Genomic DNA, 23,824 nt, shown 5'->3' with positions numbered 1-23,824 from the left:
GAGGTGAGAGAGACAGGAGATGAGAAAGAGGGGGAAGAGACAAGCGGGGGAAAGGAGAGAGTCCAGGGAAAAGAGACAGGACAGGGAAGAGAGAGGGGAAAGAGGGAGTGGAGGAAGGGGAGGGAATAGAGGAAGGCGAGTGAAAGCGGGAAAAATGAACGCCGAGAGAACAGAGGTGAGAGAGACAGGCGAGGGGAAACAGGGAAAAGAGACAAGCGAGGGAAAAGTTGGAAAAGAGGGAGTTGAGGGAAAGCAGGGGAAAGTGACTGGTGAGGGTAAAGAGGGAAGAGTTCATGGAGAATAGGCAAAAGAGGGAAAAGCGACAGGCAAGGGAAAAGAGAGAGTTGAGGAATGAGAAGGAAAAGAGAGAGGCGAGAGAAAGTGGGAAAATGAGACAGCGAGTGAAGAGAGGTGACAGACACAGGAGAGGGGAAATTGGTGAAAGAGACAAGCAGGGGAAAAGAGGGAAAAGAGAAGTTCCACGGAAAAGAGACACGACTGGGAAGAGACAGTGAAAAGAGAGAGTTGATGAATGAGAGGGGAAAGAGAGGGGCGAGTGAAATTGGGAGAATGAGACACCGAGTGAAGAGAGGTGACAGACACAGGAGAGGGGAAAGAGGGGGAAGGGACAAGCGGGGGAAAAGAGAGAGTCCAGGGAAAAGAGATAGGACAGGGAAGAGAGAGGGAAAAGAGGGAGTGGAGGAAAGGGAGGGAATAGAGGAAGGCGAGTGAAAGCGGGAAAAATGAACGCCGAGAGAACAGAGGTGAGAGAGACAGGAGAGGAGAACGAGGGGGAAGAGACAAGCGGGGGAAAGGAGAGTGTCCAGGGAAAAGAGACAGGACAGGGAAGAGAGAGTAAAAAGAGAGAGTTGAGGAATGAGAGGGAAAAGAGATAGGCTAGTGAAAGTGGGAAAATGAGACACCGAGTGAAGAGAGGTGACAGACAAAGGACAGGGGAAAGAGGGGGAAGAGACAAGCGGGGGAAAAGAGAGAGTCCAGGGAAAAGAGACAGGACAGGGAAGAGAGAGGGAAAAGAGGGAGTGGAGGAAGGGGAGGGAATAGAGGAAGGCGAGTGAAAGCGGGAAAAATGAACGCCGAGAGAACAGAGGTGAGAGAGACAGGCGAGGGGAAACAGGGAAAAGAGACAAGCGAGGGAAAAGTTGGAAAAGTGGGAGTTGAGGGAAAGCAGGGGAAAGTGACTGGTGAGGGTAAAGAGGGAAGAGTTCATGGAGAATAGGCAAAAGAGGGAAAAGCGACAGGCAAGGGAAAAGAGAGAGTTGAGGAATGAGAAGGAAAAGAGAGAGGCGAGAGAAAGTGGGAAAATGAGACACCGAGTGAAGAGAGGTGACAGACACAGGAGAGGGGAAAGAGGGGAAAGAGACAAGCGGGGGGAAAGAGAGAGTCCAGGGAAAAGAGAGAGGACAGGGAAGAGAGAGGGAAAAGAGGGAGTGGAGGAAAGGGAGGGAATAGGGGAAGGGGAGTGAAAGCGGGAAAAATGAACGCCGAGAGAACAGAGGTGAGAGAGACAAGCGAGGGGAAAAAGGGAAAAGAGACAAGCGGGGGAAAAGAGAGAGGAATCTAGCAGCCAGGAATCTAGGTGCCTCAGACATTAAGCCAACACCAGCGCACCAATGATAAACTTTATAGAGTAATAGAAGTAATTCTCTCCAAGCCTCATGATGTATCAGTATAACTTTCAATCTATCTCCTGTGTGAATTTCTATAACGGAGCTCTTTGCTCTGCAGGGTAAATGGGACATTTACGGGTGTTTAAGATAGAGTGTTTCAACTTAGTTGTAGAAATATGTTTATACTCATAATTCTTTACTTAGTTATTTCTTGGTGTGGAAATGTTCATAACAATAGAGGCCAACTCGTCATAGAGAGGGGGGAGATGTAGGGTTCGGCGTTCGGAAGATCTCGCGATGTCACGGAAAGTTAGAGGGTTAGTCGCAGCCTTATGATGTGTCTGTAATCCCACCTACCCTTGTTAGTATAAAAGGAATTGACTGCGCAATAAAAGGCGGAAGTTGGCGCTCACACTGTGTGTGTTATCTGTCTCTTTCCCTGGTCCGGGCCGACCAGTGATCTAATCGCGGCACCTTGATATGCGGCGAACGCTACAGAAGGCGAGTGAAAGCGGGAAAAATGAACGCCGAGAGAACAGAGGTGAGAGAGGCGAAGGGGAAACAGGGAAAAGAGACAAGCGAGGGAAAAGTTGGAAAAGAGGGAGTTGAGGGAAAGCAGGGGAAAGTGACTGGTGAGGGTAAAGAGGGAAGAGTTCATGGAGAATAGGCAAAAGAGGGAAAAGCGACAGGCAAGGGAAAAGAGAGAGTTGAGGAATGATAAGGAAAAGAGAGAGGCGAGAGAAAGGGGGGAAATTAGACACCGAGTGAAGAGAGGTGACAGACACAGGAGAGGGGAAATTGGGGAAAGAGACAAGCGGGGGGAAAGAGGGAAAAGAGAAGTTCCAGGGAAAAGAGACACGACTGGGAAGAGACAGTGAAAAGAAAGAGTTGATGAATGAGAGGGAAAAGAGAGGGGCGAGTGAAAGTGGGAAATTTACACCCCGAGTGAAGAGAGGTGACAGACACAGGAGAGGGGAAAGAGGGGGAAGAGACAAGCGGGGGGGAAGAGAGAGTCCAGGGAAAAGAGACAGGACAGGGAAGAGAGAGGGAAAAGAGGGAGTGGAGGAAAGGGAGGGAATAGAGGAAGGTGAGTGAAAGCGGGAAAAATGAACGCCGAGAGAACAGAGGTGAGAGAGACAGGAGAGGAGAAAGAGGGGGAAGAGACAAGCGGGGGAAAAGAGAGTGTCCAGGGAAAAGAGACAGGACAGGGAAGAGAGAGTAAAAAGAGAGAGTTGAGGAATGAGAGGGAAAAGAGATAGGCGAGTGAAAGTGGGAAAATGAGACACCGAGTGAAGAGAGGTGACAGACACAGGAGAGGGGAAAGAGGGGGAAGAGACAAGCGGGGGAAAAGAGAGAGTCCAGGGAAAAGAGACAGGACAGGGAAGAGAGAGGGAAAAGAGGGAGTGGAGGGAAGGGAGGGAATAGAGGAAGGCGAGTGAAAGCGGGAAAAATGAACGCCGAGAGAACAGAGGTGAGAGAGACAGGAGAGGAGAAAGAGGGGGAAGAGACAAGCGGGGGAAAGGAGAGAGTCCAGGGAAAAGAGACAGGACAGGGAAGAGAGAGGGAAAAGAGGGAGTGGAGGAAGGGGAGGGAATAGAGGAAGGCGAGTGAAAGCGGGAAAAATCAACGCCGAGAGAACAGAGGTGAGAGAGACAGGCGAGGGGAAACAGGGAAAAGAGACAAGCGAGGGAAAAGTTGGAAAAGAGGGAGTTGAGGGAAAACAGGGGAAAGTGACTGGTGAGGGTAAAGAGGGAAGAGTTCATGGAGAATAGGCAAAAGAGGGAAAAGCGACAGGCAAGGGAAAAGAGAGAGTTGAGGAATGAGAAGGAAAAGAGAGAGGCGAGAGAAAGTGGGAAAATGAGACAGCGAGTGAAGAGAGGTGACAGACACAGGAGAGGGGAAATTGGGGAAAGAGACAAGCAGGGGAAAAGAGGGAAAAGAGAAGTTCCAGGGAAAAGAGACACGACTGGGAAGAGACAGTGAAAAGAGAGAGTTGATGAATGAGAGGGGAAAGAGAGGGGCGAGTGAAAGTGGGAGAATGAGACACCGAGTGAAGAGAGGTGACAGACACAGGAGAGGGGAAAGAGGGGGAAGGGACAAGCGGGGGAAAAGAGAGAGTCCAGGGAAAAGAGACAGGACAGGGAAGAGAGAGGGAAAAGAGGGAGTGGAGGGAAGGGAGGGAATAGAGGAAGGCGAGTGAAAGCGGGGAAAATGAACGCCGAGAGAACAGAGGTGTGAGAGACAGGCGAAGGGGAAACAGGGAAAAGAGACAAGCGGGGGGAAAGAGAGAGTCCAGGGAAAAGAGACAGGACAGGGAAGAGAGAGCGAAAAGAGAGAGTTGATGAATGAGAGGGAAAATAGATAGGCGAGTGAAAGTGGGAAAATGAGACACCGAGTGAAGAGAGGTTACAGACACAGGAGAGGGGAAAGAGGGGGAAGAGACAAGCGGGGGGGAAGAGAGAGTCCAGGGAAAAGAGATAGGACAGGGAAGAGGGAGGGAAAAGAGGGAGTGGAGGAAAGGGAGGGAATAGAGGATGGTGAGTGAAAGCGGGAAAAATGAACGCCGAGAGAACAGAGGTGAGAGAGACAGGAGATGAGAAAGAGGGGGAAGAGACAAGCGGGGGAAAGGAGAGAGTCCAGGGAAAAGAGACAGGACAGGGAAGAGAGAGGGAAAAGAGGGAGTGGAGGAAGGGGAGGGAATAGAGGAAGGCGAGTGAAAGCGGGAAAAATGAACGCCGAGAGAACAGAGGTGAGAGAGACAGGCGAGGGGAAACAGGGAAAAGAGACAAGCGAGGGAAAAGTTGGAAAAGAGGGAGTTGAGGGAAAGCAGGGGAAAGTGACTGGTGAGGGTAAAGAGGGAAGAGTTCATGGAGAATAGGCAAAAGAGGGAAAAGCGACAGGCAAGGGAAAAGAGAGAGTTGAGGAATGAGAAGGAAAAGAGAGAGGCGAGAGAAAGTGGGAAAATGAGACAGCGAGTGAAGAGAGGTGACAGACACAGGAGAGGGGAAATTGGGGAAAGAGACAAGCAGGGGAAAAGAGGGAAAAGAGAAGTTCCAGGGAAAAGAGACACGACTGGGAAGAGACAGTGAAAAGAGAGAGTTGATGAATGAGAGGGAAAAGAGAGGGGCGAGTGAAAGTGGGAAATTTACACCCCGAGTGAAGAGAGGTGACAGACACAGGAGAGGGGAAAGAGGGGGAAGAGACAAGCGGGGGAAACGAGAGAGTCCAGGGAAAAGAGACAGGACAGGGAAGAGAGAGGGAAAAGAGGGAGTGGAGGAAAGGGAGGGAATAGAGGAAGGCGAGTGAAAGCGGGAAAAATGAACGCCGAGAGAACAGAGGTGAGAGAGACAGGAGAGGAGAACGAGGGGCAAGAGACAAGCGGGGGAAAGGAGAGTATCCAGGGAAAAGAGACAGGACAGGGAAGAGAGAGTAAAAAGAGAGTTGAGGAATGAGAGGGAAAAGAGATAGGCGAGTGAAAGTGGGAAAATGAGACACCGAGTGAAGAGAGGTGACAGACACAGGAGAGGGGAAAGAGGGGGAAGAGACAAGTAGGGGAAAAGAGGGAAAAGAGAAGTTCCAGGGAAAAGAGACACGACTGGGAAGAGACAGTGAAAAGAGAGAGTTGATGAATGAGAGGGGAAAGAGAGGGGCGAGTGAAAGTGGGAGAATGAGACACCGAGTGAAGAGAGGTGACAGACACAGGAGAGGGGAAAGAGGGGGAAGAGACAAGCGGGGGAAAAGAGAGAGTCCAGGGAAAAGAGACAGGACAGGGAACAGAGAGGGAAAAGAGGGAGTGGAGGAAATGGAGGGAATAGAGGAAGGCAAGTGAAAGCGGGAAAAATGAACGCCGAGAGAACAGAGGTGAGAGAGACAGGCGAGGGGAAACAGGGAAAAGAGACAAGCGAGGGAAAAGTTGGAAAAGTAGGAGTTGAGGGAAAGCAGGGGAAAGTGACTGGTGAGGGTAAAGAGGGAAGAGTTCATGGAGAATAGGCAAAAGAGGGGAAAGCGACAGGCAAGGGAAAAGAGAGAGTTGAGGAATGAGAAGGAAAAGAGAGAAGCGAGAGGAAGTGGGAAAATGAGACACCGAGTGAAGAGAGGTGACAGACACAGGAGAGGGGAAAGAGGGGGAAGAGACAAGCGGGGGAAAAGAGAGAGTCCAGGGAAAAGAGACAGGACAGGGAACAGAGAGGGAAAAGAGGGAGTGGAGGAAATGGAGGGAATAGAGGAAGGCAAGTGAAAGCGGGAAAAATGAACGCCGAGAGAACAGAGGTGAGAGAGACAGGCGAGGGGAAACAGGGAAAAGAGACAAGCGAGGGAAAAGTTGGAAAAGTAGGAGTTGAGGGAAAGCAGGGGAAAGTGACTGGTGAGGGTAAAGAGGGAAGAGTTCATGGAGAATAGGCAAAAGAGGGGAAAACGACAGGCAAGGGAAAAGAGAGAGTTGAGGAATGAGAAGGAAAAGAGAGAAGCGAGAGGAAGTGGGAAAATGAGACACCGAGTGAAGAGAGGTGACAGACACAGGAGAGGGGAAATTGGGGAAAGAGACAAGCGGGGGGAAAGAGGGAAAAGAGAAGTTCCAGGGAAAAGAGACACGACTGGGAAGAGACAGTGAAAAGAGAGAGTTGATGAATGAGAGGGGAAAGAGAGGGGCGAGTGAAATTGGGAGAATGAGACACCGAGTGAAGAGAGGTGACAGAAACAGGAGAGGGGAAAGAGGGGGAAGAGACAAGCGGGGGGGAAGAGAGAGTCCAGGGAAAAGAGACAGGACAGGGAAGAGAGAGGGAAAAGAGGGAGTGGAGGGAAGGGAGGGAATAGAAGAAGGCGAGTGAAAGCGGGAAAAATGAACGCCGAGAGAACAGAGGTGAGAGAGACAGGAGAGGAGAAAGAGGGGGAAGAGACAAGCGGGCGAAAAGTGAGTGTCCAGGGAAAAGAGACAGGACAGGGAAGAGAGAGGGAAAAGAGGGAGTGGAGGAAGGGGAGGGAATAGAGGAAGGCGAGTGAAAGCAGGAAAAATGAACGCCGAGAGAACAGAGGTGAGAGAGACAGGCGAGGGGAAACAGGGAAAAGAGACAAGCGGGGGAAAAGAGAGAGTTGAGGAATGAGAAGGAAAAGAGAGAAGCGAGAGGAAGTGGGAAAATGAGACACCGAGTGAAGAGAGGTGACAGACACAGGAGAGGGGAAATTGGGGAAAGAGACAAGCGGGGGGAAAGAGGGAAAAGAGAAGTTCCAGGGAAAAGAGACAGGACTGGGAAGAGACAGTGAAAAGAAAGAGTTGAGGAATGAGAGGGAAAAGAGATAGGCTAGTGAAAGTGGGAAAATGAGACACCGAGTGAAGAGAGGTGACAGACAAAGGAGAGGGGAAAGAGGGGGAAGAGAAAAGCGGGGGGAAAGAGAGAGTCCAGGGAAAAGAGACAGGACAGGGAAGAGAGAGGGAAAAGGGGGAGTGGAGGAAAGGGAGGGAATAGAGGAAGGTGAGTGAAAGCGGGAAAAATGAACGCCGAGAGAACAGAGGTGAGAGAGACAGGAGAGGAGAAAGAGGGGGAAGAGACAAGCGGGGGAAAAGAGAGTGTCCAGGGAAAAGAGACAGGACAGGGAAGAGAGAGTAAAAAGAGAGAGTTGAGGAATGAGAGGGAAAAGAGATAGGCGAGTGAAAGTGGGAAAATGAGACACCGAGTGAAGAGAGGTGACAGACACAGGAGAGGGGAAAGAGGGGGAAGAGACAAGCGGGGGAAAAGAGAGAGTCCAGGGAAAAGAGACAGGACAGGGAAGAGAGAGGGAAAAGAGGGAGTGGAGGGAAGGGAGGGAATAGAGGAAGGCGAGTGAAAGCGGGAAAAATGAACGCCGAGAGAACAGAGGTGAGAGAGACAGGAGAGGAGAAAGAGGGGGAAGAGACAAGCGGGGGAAAGGAGAGAGTCCAGGGAAAAGAGACAGGACAGGGAAGAGAGAGGGAAAAGAGGGAGTGGAGGAAGGGGAGGGAATAGAGGAAGGCGAGTGAAAGCGGGAAAAATGAACGCCGAGAGAACAGAGGTGAGAGAGACAGGCGAGGGGAAACAGGGAAAAGAGACAAGCGGGGGAAAGGAGAGAGTCCAGGGAAAAGAGACAGGACAGGGAAGAGAGAGGGAAAAGAGGGAGTGGAGGAAGGGGAGGGAATAGAGGAAGGCGAGTGAAAGCGGGAAAAATCAACGCCGAGAGAACAGAGGTGAGAGAGACAGGCGAGGGGAAACAGGGAAAAGAGACAAGCGAGGGAAAAGTTGGAAAAGAGGGAGTTGAGGGAAAACAGGGGAAAGTGACTGGTGAGGGTAAAGAGGGAAGAGTTCATGGAGAATAGGCAAAAGAGGGAAAAGCGACAGGCAAGGGAAAAGAGAGAGTTGAGGAATGAGAAGGAAAAGAGAGAGGCGAGAGAAAGTGGGAAAATGAGACAGCGAGTGAAGAGAGGTGACAGACACAGGAGAGGGGAAATTGGGGAAAGAGACAAGCGGGGGGAAAGAGGGAAAAGAGAAGTTCCAGGGAAAAGAGACACGACTGGGAAGAGACAGTGAAAAGAGAGAGTTGATGAATGAGAGGGAAAAGAGAGGGGCGAGTGAAAGTGGGAAATTTACACCCCGAGTGAAGAGAGGTGACAGACACAGGAGAGGGGAAAGAGGGGGAAGGGACAAGCGGGGGAAAAGAGAGAGTCCAGGGAAAAGAGACAGGACAGGGAAGAGAGAGGGAAAAGAGGGAGTGGAGGGAAGGGAGGGAATAGAGGAAGGCGAGTGAAAGCGGGGAAAATGAACGCCGAGAGAACAGAGGTGTGAGAGACAGGCGAAGGGGAAACAGGGAAAAGAGACAAGCGGGGGAAAAGAGAGAGTCCAGGGAAAAGAGACAGGACAGGGAAGAGAGAGCGAAAAGAGAGAGTTGATGAATGAGAGGGAAAATAGATAGGCGAGTGAAAGTGGGAAAATGAGACACCGAGTGAAGAGAGGTTACAGACACAGGAGAGGGGAAAGAGGGGGAAGAGACAAGCGGGGGGGAAGAGAGAGTCCAGGGAAAAGAGATAGGACAGGGAAGAGGGAGGGAAAAGAGGGAGTGGAGGAAAGGGAGGGAATAGAGGATGGTGAGTGAAAGCGGGAAAAATGAACGCCGAGAGAACAGAGGTGAGAGAGACAGGAGATGAGAAAGAGGGGGAAGAGACAAGCGGGGGAAAGGAGAGAGTCCAGGGAAAAGAGACAGGACAGGGAAGAGAGAGGGAAAAGAGGGAGTGGAGGAAGGGGAGGGAATAGAGGAAGGCGAGTGAAAGCGCGAAAAATGAACGCCGAGAGAACAGAGGTGAGAGAGACAGGCGAGGGGAAACAGGGAAAAGAGACAAGCGAGGGAAAAGTTGGAAAAGAGGGAGTTGAGGGAAAGCAGGGGAAAGTGACTGGTGAGGGTAAAGAGGGAAGAGTTCATGGAGAATAGGCAAAAGAGGGAAAAGCGACAGGCAAGGGAAAAGAGAGAGTTGAGGAATGAGAAGGAAAAGAGAGAGGCGAGAGAAAGTGGGAAAATGAGACAGCGAGTGAAGAGAGGTGACAGACACAGGAGAGGGGAAATTGGGGAAAGAGACAAGCAGGGGAAAAGAGGGAAAAGAGAAGTTCCAGGGAAAAGAGACACGACTGGGAAGAGACAGTGAAAAGAGAGAGTTGATGAATGAGAGGGAAAAGAGAGGGGCGAGTGAAAGTGGGAAATTTACACCCCGAGTGAAGAGAGGTGACAGACACAGGAGAGGGGAAAGAGGGGGAAGAGACAAGCGGGGGAAACGAGAGAGTCCAGGGAAAAGAGACAGGACAGGGAAGAGAGAGGGAAAAGAGGGAGTGGAGGAAAGGGAGGGAATAGAGGAAGGCGAGTGAAAGCGGGAAAAATGAACGCCGAGAGAACAGAGGTGAGAGAGACAGGAGAGGAGAACGAGGGGCAAGAGACAAGCGGGGGAAAGGAGAGTATCCAGGGAAAAGAGACAGGACAGGGAAGAGAGAGTAAAAAGAGAGAGTTGAGGAATGAGAGGGAAAAGAGATAGGCGAGTGAAAGTGGGAAAATGAGACACCGAGTGAAGAGAGGTGACAGACACAGGAGAGGGGAAAGAGGGGGAAGAGACAAGTAGGGGAAAAGAGGGAAAAGAGAAGTTCCAGGGAAAAGAGACACGACTGGGAAGAGACAGTGAAAAGAGAGAGTTGATGAATGAGAGGGGAAAGAGAGGGGCGAGTGAAAGTGGGAGAATGAGACACCGAGTGAAGAGAGGTGACAGACACAGGAGAGGGGAAAGAGGGGGAAGAGACAAGCGGGGGAAAAGAGAGAGTCCAGGGAAAAGAGACAGGACAGGGAACAGAGAGGGAAAAGAGGGAGTGGAGGAAATGGAGGGAATAGAGGAAGGCAAGTGAAAGCGGGAAAAATGAACGCCGAGAGAACAGAGGTGAGAGAGACAGGCGAGGGGAAACAGGGAAAAGAGACAAGCGAGGGAAAAGTTGGAAAAGTAGGAGTTGAGGGAAAGCAGGGGAAAGTGACTGGTGAGGGTAAAGAGGGAAGAGTTCATGGAGAATAGGCAAAAGAGGGGAAAGCGACAGGCAAGGGAAAAGAGAGAGTTGAGGAATGAGAAGGAAAAGAGAGAAGCGAGAGGAAGTGGGAAAATGACACACCGAGTGAAGAGAGGTGACAGACACAGGAGAGGGGAAAGAGGGGGAAGAGACAAGCGGGGGAAAAGAGAGAGTCCAGGGAAAAGAGACAGGACAGGGAACAGAGAGGGAAAAGAGGGAGTGGAGGAAATGGAGGGAATAGAGGAAGGCAAGTGAAAGCGGGAAAAATGAACGCCGAGAGAACAGAGGTGAGAGAGACAGGCGAGGGGAAACAGGGAAAAGAGACAAGCGAGGGAAAAGTTGGAAAAGTAGGAGTTGAGGGAAAGCAGGGGAAAGTGACTGGTGAGGGTAAAGAGGGAAGAGTTCATGGAGAATAGGCAAAAGAGGGGAAAGCGACAGGCAAGGGAAAAGAGAGAGTTGAGGAATGAGAAGGAAAAGAGAGAAGCGAGAGGAAGTGGGAAAATGAGACACCGAGTGAAGAGAGGTGACAGACACAGGAGAGGGGAAATTGGGGAAAGAGACAAGCGGGGGGAAAGAGGGAAAAGAGAAGTTCCAGGGAAAAGAGACACGACTGGGAAGAGACAGTGAAAAGAGAGAGTTGATGAATGAGAGGGGAAAGAGAGGGGCGAGTGAAATTGGGAGAATGAGACACCGAGTGAAGAGAGGTGACAGAAACAGGAGAGGGGAAAGAGGGGGAAGAGACAAGCGGGGGGGAAGAGAGAGTCCAGGGAAAAGAGACAGGACAGGGAAGAGAGAGGGAAAAGAGGGAGTGGAGGGAAGGGAGGGAATAGAAGAAGGCGAGTGAAAGCGGGAAAAATGAACGCCGAGAGAACAGAGGTGAGAGAGACAGGAGAGGAGAAAGAGGGGGAAGAGACAAGCGGGCGAAAAGTGAGTGTCCAGGGAAAAGAGACAGGACAGGGAAGAGAGAGGGAAAAGAGGGAGTGGAGGAAGGGGAGGGAATAGAGGAAGGCGAGTGAAAGCAGGAAAAATGAACGCCGAGAGAACAGAGGTGAGAGAGACAGGCGAGGGGAAACAGGGAAAAGAGACAAGCGGGGGAAAAGAGAGAGTTGAGGAATGAGAAGGAAAAGAGAGAAGCGAGAGGAAGTGGGAAAATGAGACAGCGAGTGAAGAGAGGTGACAGACACAGGAGAGGGGAAATTGGGGAAAGAGACAAGCGGGGGGAAAGAGGGAAAAGAGAAGTTCCAGGGAAAAGAGACAGGACTGGGAAGAGACAGTGAAAAGAAAGAGTTGAGGAATGAGAGGGAAAAGAGATAGGCTAGTGAAAGTGGGAAAATGAGACACCGAGTGAAGAGAGGTGACAGACAAAGGAGAGGGGAAAGAGGGGGAAGAGACAAGCGGGGGGGAAGAGAGAGTCCAGGGAAAAGAGACAGGACAGGGAAGAGGGAGGGAAAAGAGGGAGTGGAGGGAAGGGAGGGAATAGAGGAAGGCGAGTGAAAGCGGGAAAAATGAACGCCGAGAGAACAGAGGTGAGAGAGACAGGAGAGGAGAACGAGGGGGAAGAGACAAGCGGGGGAAAGGAGAGTGTCCAGGGAAAAGAGACAGGACAGGGAAGAGAGAGGGAAAAGAGGGAGTGGAGGAAAGGGAGGGAATAGAGGAAGGCAAGTGAAATCGGGAAAAATCAACGCCGAGAGAACAGAGGTGAGACAGACAGGCGAGGGGAAACAGGGAAAAGAGACAAGCGAGGGAAAAGTTGGAAAAGTGGGAGTTGAGGGAAAGCAGGGGAAAGTGACTGGTGAGGGTAAAGAGTGAAGAGTTCATGGAGAATAGGCAAAAGAGGGGAAAGCGACAGGCAAGGGAAAAGAGAGAGTTGAGGAATGAGAAGGAAAAGAGAGAAGCGAGAGGAAGTGGGAAAATGAGACAGAGAGTGAAGAGAGGTGACAGACACAGGAGAGGGGAAATTGGGGAAAGAGACAAGCAGGGGAAAAGAGGGAAAAGAGAAGTTCCAGGGAAAAGAGACACGACTGGGAAGAGACAGTGAAAAGAGAGAGTTGATGAATGAGAGGGAAAAGAGAGGGGCGAGTGAAAGTGGGAAATTTACACCCCGAGTGAAGAGAGGTGACAGACACAGGAGAGGGGAAAGAGGGGGAAGAGAAAAGCGGGGGGAAAGAGAGAGTCCAGGGAAAAGAGACAGGACAGGGAAGAGAGAGGGAAAAGAGGGAGTGGAGGAAAGGGAGGGAATAGAGGAAGGCGAGTGAAAGCGGGAAAAATGAACGCCGAGAGAACAGAGGTGAGAGAGACAGGAGAGGAGAAAGAGGGGGAAGAGACAAGCGGGGGAAAAGAGAGAGTCCAGGGAAAAGAGACAGGACAGGGAAGAGAGAGGGAAAAGAGAGAGTTGAGGAATGAGAGGGAAAAGAGATAGGCGAGTGAAAGTGGGAAAATGAGACACCGAGTGAAGAGAGGTGACAGACACAGGAGAGGGGAAATTGGGGAAAGAGACAAGCAGGGGAAAAGAGGGAAAAGAGAAGTTCCAGGGAAAAGAGACACGACTGGGAAGAGACAGTGAAAAGAGAGAGTTGATGAATGAGAGGGAAAAGAGAGGGGCGAGTGAAAGCGGGAAATTTACACCCCGAGTGAAGAGAGGTGACAGACACAGGAGAGGGGAAAGAGGGGGAAGGGACAAGCGGGGGGAAAGAGAGAGTCCAGGGAAAAGAGATAGGACAGGGAAGAGAGAGGGAAAAGAGGGAGTGGAGGAAAGGGAGGGAATAGAGGAAGGCGAGTGAAAGCGGGAAAAATGAACGCCGAGAGAACAGAGGTGAGAGAGACAGGAGAGGGGAAACAGGGAAAAGAGACAAGCGGGGGAAAAGAGAGAGTCCAGGGAAAAGAGACAGGACAGGGAAGAGAGAGGGAAAAGAGGGAGTGGAGGAAAGGGAGGGAATAGAGGAAGGCGAGTGAAAGCGGGAAAAATGAACGCCGAGAGAACAGAGGTGAGAGAGACAGGCGAGGGGAAACAGGGAAAAGAGACAAGCGGGGGAAAAGAGAGAGTCCAGGGAAAAGAGACAGGACAGGGAAGAGAGAGGGAAAAGAGGGAGTGGAGGAAGGGGAGGGAATAGAGGAAGGCAAGTGAAAGCGGGAAAAATCAACGCCGAGAGAACAGAGGTGAGAGAGACAGGCGAGGGGAAACAGGGAAAAGAGACAAGCGAGTGAAAAGTTGGAAAAGAGGGAGTTGAGGGAAAGCAGGGGAAAGTGACTGGTGAGGGTAAAGAGGGAAGAGTTCATGGAGAATAGGCAAGAGAGGGAAAAGCGACAGGCAAGGGAAAAGAGAGAGTTGAGGAATGAGAAGGAAAAGAGAGAAGCGAGAGGAAGTGGGAAAATGAGACACCGAGTGAAGAGAGGTGACAGACACAGGAGAGGGGAAAGAGGGGGAAGAGAAAAGCGGGGGGAAAGAGAGAGTCCAGGGAAAAGAGACAGGACAGGGAAGAGAGAGGGAAAAGAGGGAGTGGAGGAAAGGGAGGGAATAGAGGAAGGCGAGTGAAAGCGGGAAAAATGAACGCCGAGAGAACAGAGGTGAGAGAGACAGGCGAGGGGAAACAGGGAAAAGAGACAAGCGAGGGAAAAGAGAGAGTCCAGGGAAAAGAGACAGGACAGGGAAGAGAGAGGGAAAAGAGGGAGTGGAGGAAAGGGAGGGAAGAGAGGAAGGCAAGTGAAAGCGGGAAAAATCAACGCCGAGGGAACAGAGGTGAGAGAGACAGGCGAGGGGAAACAGGGAAAAGAGACAAGCGAGGGAAAAGTTGGAAAAGAGGGAGTTGAGGGAAAGCAGGGGAAAGTGACTGGTGAGGGTAAAGAGGGAAGAGTTCATGGAGAATAGGCAAAAGAGGGAAAAGCGACAGGCAAGGGAAAAGAGAGAGTTGAGGAATGAGAAGGAAAAGAGAGAAGCGAGAGGAAGTGGGAAAATGAGACACCGAGTGAAGAGAGGTGACAGACACAGGAGAGGGGAAATTGGGGAAAGAGACAAGCAGGGGAAAAGAGGGAAAAGAGAAGTTCCACGGAAAAGAGACACGACTGGGAAGAGACAGTGAAAAGAGAGAGTTGATGATTGAGAGGGAAAAGAGAGGGGCGAGTGAAAGTGGGAAATTTACACCCCGAGTGAAGAGAGGTTACAGACACAGGAGAGGGGAAAGAGGGGAAAGAGACAAGCGGGGGAAAAGAGAGAGTCCAGGGAAAAGAGATAGGACAGGGAAGAGAGAGGGAAAAGAGGGAGTGGAGGAAAGGGAGGGAATAGAGGAAGGCGAGTGAAAGCGGGAAAAATGAACGCCGAGAGAACAGAGGTGAGAGAGACAGGAGAGGAGAACGAGGGGGAAGAGACAAGCGGGGGAAAGGAGAGTGTCCAGGGAAAAGAGACAGGACAGGGAAGAGAGAGTAAAAAGAGAGTTGAGGAATGAGAGGGAAAAGAGATAGGCAAGTGAAAGTGGGAAAATGAGACACCGAGTGAAGAGAGGTGACAGACACAGGAGAGGGGAAAGAGGGGGAAGAGACAAGCGGGGGAAAAGAGAGAGTCCAGGGAAAAGAGACAGGACAGGGAAGAGAGAGGGAAAAGAGGGAGTGGAGGAAAGGGAGGGAATAGAGGAAGGCAAGTGAAAGCGGGAAAAATGAACGCCGAGAGAACAGAGGTGAGAGAGACAGGCGAGGGGAAACAGGGAAAAGAGACAAGCGAGGGAAAAGTTGGAAAAGACGGAGTTGAGGGAAAGCAGGGGAAAGTGACTGGTGAGGGTAAAGAGGGAAGAGTTCATGGAGAATAGGCAAAAGAGGGGAAAGCGACAGGCAAGGGAAAAGAGAGAGTTGAGGAATGAGAAGGAAAAGAGAGAAGCGAGAGGAAGTGGGAAAATGAGACACCGAGTGAAGAGAGGTGACAGACACAGGAGAGGGGAAAGAGGGGGAAGAGACAAGCGGGGGGGAAGAGGGAAAAGAGAAGTTCCAGGGAAAAGAGACACGACTGGGAAGAGACAGTGAAAAGAGAGAGTTGATGAATGAGAGGGAAAAGAGAGGGGCGAGTGAAAGTGGGAAATTTACACCCCGAGTGAAGAGAGGTGACAGACACAGGAGAGGGGAAAGAGGGGGAAGAGAAAAGCGGGGGGAAAGAGAGAGTCCAGGGAAAAGAGACAGGACAGGGAAGAGAGAGGGAAAAGAGGGAGTGGAGGAAAGGGAGGGAATAGAGGATGGTGAGTGAAAGCGGGTAAAATGAACGCCGAGAGAACAGAGGTGAGAGAGACAGGCGAGGGGAAACAGGGAAAAGAGACAAGCGAGGGAAAAGAGAGAGTCCAGGGAAAAGAGACAGGACAGGGAAGAGAGAGGGAAAAGAGGGAGTGGAGGAAAGGGAGGGAAGAGAGGAAGGCAAGTGAAAGCGGGAAAAATCAACGCCGAGAGAACAGAGGTGAGAGAGACAGGCGAGGGGAAACAGGGAAAAGAGACAAGCGAGGGAAAAGTTGGAAAAGAGGGAGTTGAGGGAAAGCAGGGGAAAGTGACTGGTGAGGGTAAAGAGGGAAGAGTTCATGGAGAATAGGCAAAAGAGGGAAAAGCGACAGGCAAGGGAAAAGAGAGAGTTGAGGAATGAGAAGGAAAAGAGAGAAGCGAGAGGAAGTGGGAAAATGAGACACCGAGTGAAGAGAGGTGACAGACACAGGAGAGGGGAAATTGGGGAAAGAGACAAGCAGGGGAAAAGAGGGAAAAGAGAAGTTCCAGGGAAAAGAGACACGACTGGGAAGAGACAGTGAAAAGAGAGAGTTGATGAATGAGAGGGAAAAGAGAGGGGCGAGTGAAAGTGGGAAATTTACACCCCGAGTGAAGAGAGGTTACAGACACAGGAGAGGGGAAAGAGGGGAAAGAGACAAGCGGGGGAAAAGAGAGAGTCCAGGGAAAAGAGATAGGACAGGGAAGAGAGAGGGAAAAGACGGAGTGGAGGAAAGGGAGGGAATAGAGGAAGGCGAGTGAAAGCGGGAAAAATGAACGCCGAGAGAACAGAGGTGAGAGAGACAGGAGAGGAGAACGAGGGGGAAGAGACAAGCGGGGGAAAGGAGAGTGTCCAGGGAAAAGAGACAGGACAGGGAAGAGAGAGTAAAAAGAGAGTTGAGGAATGAGAGGGAAAAGAGATAGGCAAGTGAAAGTGGGAAAATGAGACACCGAGTGAAGAGAGGTGACAGACACAGGAGAGGGGAAAGAGGGGGAAGAGACAAGCGGGGGAAAAGAGAGAGTCCAGGGAAAAGAGACAGGACAGGGAAGAGAGAGGGAAAAGAGGGAGTGGAGGAAATGGAGGGAATTGAGGAAGGCAAGTGAAAGCGGGAAAAATGAACGCCGAGAGAACAGAGGTGAGAGAGACAGGCGAGGGGAAACAGGGAAAAGAGACAAGCGAGGGAAAAGTTGGAAAAGTGGGAGTTCAGGGAAAGCAGGGGAAAGTGACTGGTGAGGGTAAAGAGGGAAGAGTTCATGGAGAATAGGCAAAAGAGGGAAAAGCGACAGGCAAGGGAAAAGAGAGAGTTGAGGAATGAGAAGGAAAAGAGAGAAGCGAGAGGAAGTGGGAAAATGAGACACCGAGTGAAGAGAGGTGACAGACACAGGAGAGGGGAAAGAGGGGGAAGAGACAAGCGGGGGGGAAGAGAGAGTCCAGGGAAAAGAGACAGGACAGGGAAGAGAGAGGGAAAAGAGGGAGTGGAGGAAAGGGAGGGAATAGAGGAAGGCGAGTGAAAGCGGGAAAAATGAACGCCGAGAGAACAGAGGTGAGAGAGACAGGAGAGGGGAAACAGGGAAAAGAGACAAGCGGGGGAAAAGAGAGAGTCCAGGGAAAAGAGACAGGACAGGGAAGAGAGAGGGAAAAGAGGGAGTGGAGGAAAGGGAGGGAATAGAGGAAGGCGAGTGAAAGTGGGAAAAATAAACGCCGAGAGAACAGAGGTGAGAGAGACAGGCGAGGGGAAACAGGGAAAAGAGACAAGCGGGGGAAAAGAGAGAGTCCAGGGAAAAGAGACAGGACAGGGAAGAGAGAGGGAAAAGAGGGAGTGGAGGAAGGGGAGGGAATAGAGGAAGGCAAGTGAAAGCGGGAAAAATGAACGCCGAGAGAACAGAGGTGAGAGAGACAGGCGAGGGGAAACAGGGAAAAGAGACAAGAGAGTGAAAAGTTGGAAAAGAGGGAGTTGAGGGAAAGCAGGGGAAAGTGACTGGTGAGGGTAAAGAGGGAAGAGTTCATGGAGAATAGGCAAGAGAGGGAAAAGCGACAGGCAAGGGAAAAGAGAGAGTTGAGGAATGAGAAGGAAAAGAGAGAAGCGAGAGGAAGTGGGAAAATGAGACACCGAGTGAAGAGAGGTGACAGACACAGGAGAGGGGAAAGAGGGGGAAGAGAAAAGCGGGGGGAAAGAGGGAAAAGAGAAGTTCCAGGGAAAAGAGACACGACTGGGAAGAGACAGTGAAAAGAGAGAGTTGATGAATGAGAGGGGAAAGAGAGGGGCGAGTGAAAGTGGGAGAATGAGACACCGAGTGAAGAGAGGTGACAGACACAGGAGAGGGGAAAGAGGGGGAAGAGACAAGCGGGGGGGAAGAGAGAGTCCAGGGAAAAGAGACAGGACAGGGAAGAGAGAGGGAAAAGAGGGAGTGGAGGAAGGGGAGGGAATAGAGGAAGGCGAGTGAAAGCGGGAAAAATGAACGCCGAGAGAACAGAGGTGAGAGAGACAGGCGAGGGGAAACAGGGAAAAGAGACAAGCGGGGGAAAAGAGAGAGTCCAGGGAAAAGAGACAGGACAGGGAAGAGAGAGGGAAAAGAGGGAGTGGAGGAAAGGGAGGGAATAGAGGAAGGCAAGTGAAAGCGGGAAAAATGAACGCCGAGAGAACAGAGGTGAGAGAGACAGGCGAAGGGGAAACAGGGAAAAGAGACAAGCGAGGGAAAAGTTGGAAAAGTGGGAGTTGAGGGAAAGCAGGGGAAAGTGACTGGTGAGGGTAAAGAGGGAAGACTTCATGGAGAATAGGCAAAAGAGGGAAAATCAACAGGCAAGGGAAAAGAGAGAGTTGAGGAATGAGAAGGAAAAGAGAGAGGCGAGAGAAAGTGGGAAAATGAGACAGCGAGTGAAGAGAGGTGACAGACACAGGAGAGGGGAAATTGGTGAAAGAGACAAGCAGGGGAAAAGAGGGAAAAGAGAAGTTCCACGGAAAAGAGACACGACTGGGAAGAGACAGTGAAAAGAGAGAGATGATGAATGAGAGGGAAAAGAGAGGGGCGAGTGAAAGCGGGAAATTTACACCCCGAGTGAAGAGACGTGACAGACACAGGAGAGGGGAAAGAGGGGGAAGGGACAAGCGGGGGGAAAGAGAGAGTCCAGGGAAAAGAGACAGGACAGGGAACAGAGAGGGAAAAGAGGGAGTGGAGGAAAGGGAGGGAATAGAAGAAGGCGAGTGAAAGCGGGAAAAATGAACGCCGAGAGAACAGAGGTGAGAGAGACAGGCGAGGGGAAACAGGGAAAAGAGACAAGCGAGGGAAAAGAGAGAGTCCAGGGAAAAGAGACAGGACAGGGAAGAGAGAGGGAAAAGAGGGAGTGGAGGAAAGGGAGGGAATAGAGGAAGGCAAGTGAAAGCCGGAAAAATGAACGCCGAGAGAACAGAGGTGAGAGAGACAGGCGAAGGGGAAACAGGGAAAAGAGACAAGCGAGGGAAAAGTTGGAAAAGTGGGAGTTGAGGGAAAGCAGGGGAAAGTGACTGGTGAGGGTAAAGAGGGAAGACTTCATGGAGAATAGGCAAAAGAGGGAAAATCAACAGGCAAGGGAAAAGAGAGAGTTGAGGAATGAGAAGGAAAAGAGAGAGGCGAGAGAAAGTGGGAAAATGAGACAGCGAGTGAAGAGAGGTGACAGACACAGGAGAGGGGAAATTGGTGAAAGAGACAAGCAGGGGAAAAGAGGGAAAAGAGAAGTTCCACGGAAAAGAGACACGACTGGGAAGAGACAGTGAAAAGAGAGAGATGATGAATGAGAGGGAAAAGAGAGGGGCGAGTGAAAGCGGGAAATTTACACCCCGAGTGAAGAGAGGTGACAGACACAGGAGAGGGGAAAGAGGGGGAAGGGACAAGCGGGGGGAAAGAGAGAGTCCAGGGAAAAGAGACAGGACAGGGAAGAGAGAGGGAAAAGAGGGAGTGGAGGAAAGGGAGGGAATAGAGGAAGGCGAGTGAAAGCGGGAAAAATGAACGCCGAGAGAACAGAGGTGAGAGAGACAGGCGAGGGGAAACAGGGAAAAGAGACAAGCGAGGGAAAAGTTGGAAAAGACGGAGTTGAGGGAAAGCAGGGGAAAGTGACTGGTGAGGGTAAAGAGGGAAGAGTTCATGGAGAATAGGCAAAAGAGGGAAAAGCAACAGGCAAGGGAAAAGAGAGAGTTGAGGAATGAGAAGGAAAAGAGAGAGGCGAGAGAAAGTGGGAAAATGAGACAGCGAGTGAAGAGAGGTGACAGACACAGGAGAGGGGAAATTGGGGAAAGAGACAAGCAGGGGAAAAGAGGGAAAAGAGAAGTTCCAGGGAAAAGAGACACGACTGGGAAGAGACAGTGAAAAGAGAGAGTTGATGAATGAGAGGGGAAAGAGAGGGGCGAGTGAAAGTGGGAGAATGAGACACCGAGTGAAGAGAGGTGACAGACACAGGAGAGGAGAAAGAGGGGAAAGAGACAAGCGGGGGAAAAGAGAGAGTCCAGGGAAAAGAGATAGGACAGGGAAGAGAGAGGGAAAAGAGGGAGTGGAGGAAAGGGAGGGAATAGAGGATGGTGAGTGAAAGCGGGAAAAATGAACGCCGAGAGAACAGAGGTGAGAGAGACAGGCGAGGGGAAACAGGGAAAAGAGACAAGCGAGGGAAAAGAGAGAGTCCAGGGAAAAGAGACAGGACAGGGAAGAGAGAGGGAAAAGAGGGAGTGGAGGAAAGGGAGGGAATAGAGGAAGGCAAGTGAAAGCGGGAAAAATCAACGCCGAGAGAACAGAGGTGAGAGAGACAGGCGAGGGGAAACAGGGAAAAGAGACAAGCGAGGGAAAAGTTGGAAAAGAGGGAGTTGAGGGAAAGCAGGGGAAAGTGACTGGTGAGGGTAAAGAGGGAAGAGTTCATGGAGAATAGGCAAAAGAGGGAAAAGCGACAGGCAAGGGAAAAGAGAGAGTTGAGGAATGAGAAGGAAAAGAGAGAAGCGAGAGGAAGTGGGAAAATGAGACACCGAGTGAAGAGAGGTGACAGACACAGGAGAGGGGAAATTGGGGAAAGAGACAAGCAGGGGAAAAGAGGGAAAAGAGAAGTTCCACGGAAAAGAGACACGACTGGGAAGAGACAGTGAAAAGAGAGAGTTGATGAATGAGAGGGAAAAGAGAGGGGCGAGTGAAAGTGGGAAATTTACACCCCGAGTGAAGAGAGGTGACAGACACAGGAGAGGGGAAAGAGGGGGAAGAGACAAGCGGGGGGGAAGAGAGAGTCCAGGGAAAAGAGACAGGACAGGGAAGAGAGAGGGAAAAGAAGGAGTGGAGGGAAGGGAGGGAATAGAGGAAGGCGAGTGAAAGCGGGAAAAATGAACGCCGAGAGAACAGAGGTGAGAGAGACAGGAGAGGAGAACGAGGGGGAAGAGACAAGCGGGGGAAAGGAGAGTGTCCAGGGAAAAGAGACAGGACAGGGAAGAGAGAGGGAAAAGAGGGAGTGGAGGAAAGGGAGGGAATAGAGGAAGGCAAGTGAAATCGGGAAAAATCAACGCCGAGAGAACAGAGGTGAGACAGACAGGCGAGGGGAAACAGGGAAAAGAGACAAGCGAGGGAAAAGTTGGAAAAGTGGGAGTTGAGGGAAAGCAGGGGAAAGTGACTGGTGAGGGTAAAGAGTGAAGAGTTCATGGAGAATAGGCAAAAGAGGGGAAAGCGACAGGCAAGGGAAAAGAGAGAGTTGAGGAATGAGAAGGAAAAGAGAGAAGCGAGAGGAAGTGGGAAAATGAGACACCGAGTGAAGAGAGGTGACAGACACAGGAGAGGGGAAATTGGGGAAAGAGACAAGCAGGGGAAAAGAGGGAAAAGAGAAGTTCCAGGGAAAAGAGACACGACTCGGAAGAGACAGTGAAAAGAGAGAGTTGATGAATGAGAGGGGAAAGAGAGGGGCGAGTGAAATTGGGAGAATGAGACACCGAGTGAAGAGAGGTGACAGACACAGGAGAGGGGAAAGAGGGGGAAGAGACAAGCGGGGGAAAAGAGAGAGTCCAGGGAAAAGAGACAGGACAGGGAAGAGAGAGGGAAAAGAGGGAGTGGAGGGAAGGGAGGGAATAGAGGAAGGCGAGTGAAAGCGGGAAAAATGAACGCCGAGAGAACAGAGGTGAGAGAGACAGGAGAGGAGAACGAGGGGGAAGAGACAAGCGGGGGAAAGGAGAGTGTCCAGGGAAAAGAGACAGGACAGGGAAGAGAGAGGGAAAAGAGGGAGTGGAGGAAAGGGAGGGAATAGAGGAAGGCAAGTGAAATCGGGAAAAATCAACGCCGAGAGAACAGAGGTGAGACAGACAGGCGAGGGGAAACAGGGAAAAGAGACAAGCGAGGGAAAAGTTGGAAAAGTGGGAGTTGAGGGAAAGCAGGGGAAAGTGACTGGTGAGGGTAAAGAGTGAAGAGTTCATGGAGAATAGGCAAAAGAGGGGAAAGCGACAGGCAAGGGAAAAGAGAGAGTTGAGGAATGAGAAGGAAAAGAGAGAAGCGAGAGGAAGTGGGAAAATGAGACACCGAGTGAAGAGAGGTGACAGACACAGGAGAGGGGAAATTGGGGAAAGAGACAAGCGGGGGAAAAGAGGGAAAAGAGAAGTTCCAGGGAAAAGAGACACGACTGGGAAGAGACAGTGAAAAGAGAGAGTTGATGAATGAGAGGGGAAAGAGAGGGGCGAGTGAAATTGGGAGAATGAGACACCGAGTGAAGAGAGGTGACAGACACAGGAGAGGGGAAAGAGGGGGAAGAGACAAGCGGGGGAAAAGAGAGAGTCCAGGGAAAAGAGACAGGACAGGGAAGAGAGAGGGAAAAGAGGGAGTGGAGGGAAGGGAGGGAATAGAGGAAGGCGAGTGAAAGCGGGAAAAATGAACGCCGAGAGAACAGAGGTGAGAGAGACAGGAGAGGAGAAAGAGGGGGAAGAGACAAGCGGGCGAAAAGTGAGTGTCCAGGGAAAAGAGACAGGACAGGGAAGAGAGAGGGAAAAGAGGGAGTGGAGGAAGGGGAGGGAATAGAGGAAGGCGAGTGAAAGCGGGAAAAATGAACGCCGAGAGAACAGAGGTGAGAGAGACAGGCGAGGGGAAACAGGGAAAAGAGACAAGCGGGGGAAAAGAGAGAGTTGAGGAATGAGAAGGAAAAGAGAGAAGCGAGAGGAAGTGGGAAAATGAGACAGCGAGTGAAGAGAGGTGACAGACACAGGAGAGGGGAAATTGGGGAAAGAGACAAGCGGGGGGAAAGAGGGAAAAGACAAGTTCCAGGGAAAAGAGACAGGACTGGGAAGAGACAGTGAAAAGAAAGAGCTGAGGAATGAGAGGGAAAAGAGATAGGCTAGTGAAAGTTGGAAAATGAGACACCGAGTGAAGAGAGGTGACAGACAAAGGAGAGGGGAAAGAGGGGGAAGAGACAAGCCGTGGGGAAGAGAGAGTCCAGGGAAAAGAGACAGGACAGGGAAGAGGGAGGGAAAAGAGGGAGTGGAGGGAAGGGAGGGAATAGAGGAAGGCGAGTGAAAGCGGGAAAAATGAACGCCGAGAGAACAGAGGTGAGAGAGACAGGAGAGGAGAAAGAGGGGGAAGAGACAAGCGGGCGAAAAGTGAGTGTCCAGGGAAAAGAGACAGGACAGGGAAGAGAGAGGGAAAAGAGGGAGTGGAGGAAGGGGAGGGAATAGAGGAAGGCGAGTGAAAGCGGGAAAAATGAACGCCGAGAGAACAGAGGTGAGAGAGACAGGCGAGGGGAAACAGGGAAAAGAGACAAGCGGGGGAAAATTTGGAAAAGTGGGAGTTGAGGGAAAGCAGGGGAAAGTGACTGGTGAGGGTAAAGAGGGAAGACTTCATGGAGAATAGGCAAAAGAGGGAAAATCAACAGGCAAGGGAAAAGAGAGAGTTGAGGAATGAGAAGGAAAAGAGAGAGGCGAGAGAAAGTGGGAAAATGAGACAGCGAGTGAAGAGAGGTGACAGACACAGGAGAGGGGAAATTGGTGAAAGAGACAAGCAGGGGAAAAGAGGGAAAAGAGAAGTTCCACGGAAAAGAGACACGACTGGGAAGAGACAGTGAAAAGAGAGAGATGATGAATGAGAGGGAAAAGAGAGGGGCGAGTGAAAGCGGGAAATTTACAACCCGAGTGAAGAGAGGTGACAGACACAGGAGAGGGGAAAGAGGGGGAAGGGACAAGCGGGGGGAAAGAGAGAGTCCAGGGAAAAGAGACAGGACAGGGAAGAGAGAGGGAAAAGAGGGAGTGGAGGAAAGGGAGGGAATAGAAGAAGGCGAGTGAAAGCGGGAAAAATGAACGCCGAGAGAACAGAGGTGAGAGAGACAGGCGAGGGGAAACAGGGAAAAGAGACAAGCGAGGGAAAAGTTGGAAAAGAGGGAGTTGAGGGAAAGCAGGGGAAAGTGACTGGTGAGGGTAAAGAGGGAAGAGTTCATGGAGAATAGGCAAAAGAGGGAAAAGCAACAGG

Source organism: Haliaeetus albicilla, chromosome W (assembly GCF_947461875.1).
Source record: "Haliaeetus albicilla chromosome W, bHalAlb1.1, whole genome shotgun sequence".
Classification (NCBI taxonomy): Eukaryota; Metazoa; Chordata; class Aves; order Accipitriformes; family Accipitridae; genus Haliaeetus; species Haliaeetus albicilla.
This window is presented reverse-complemented; position numbering follows the sequence as displayed.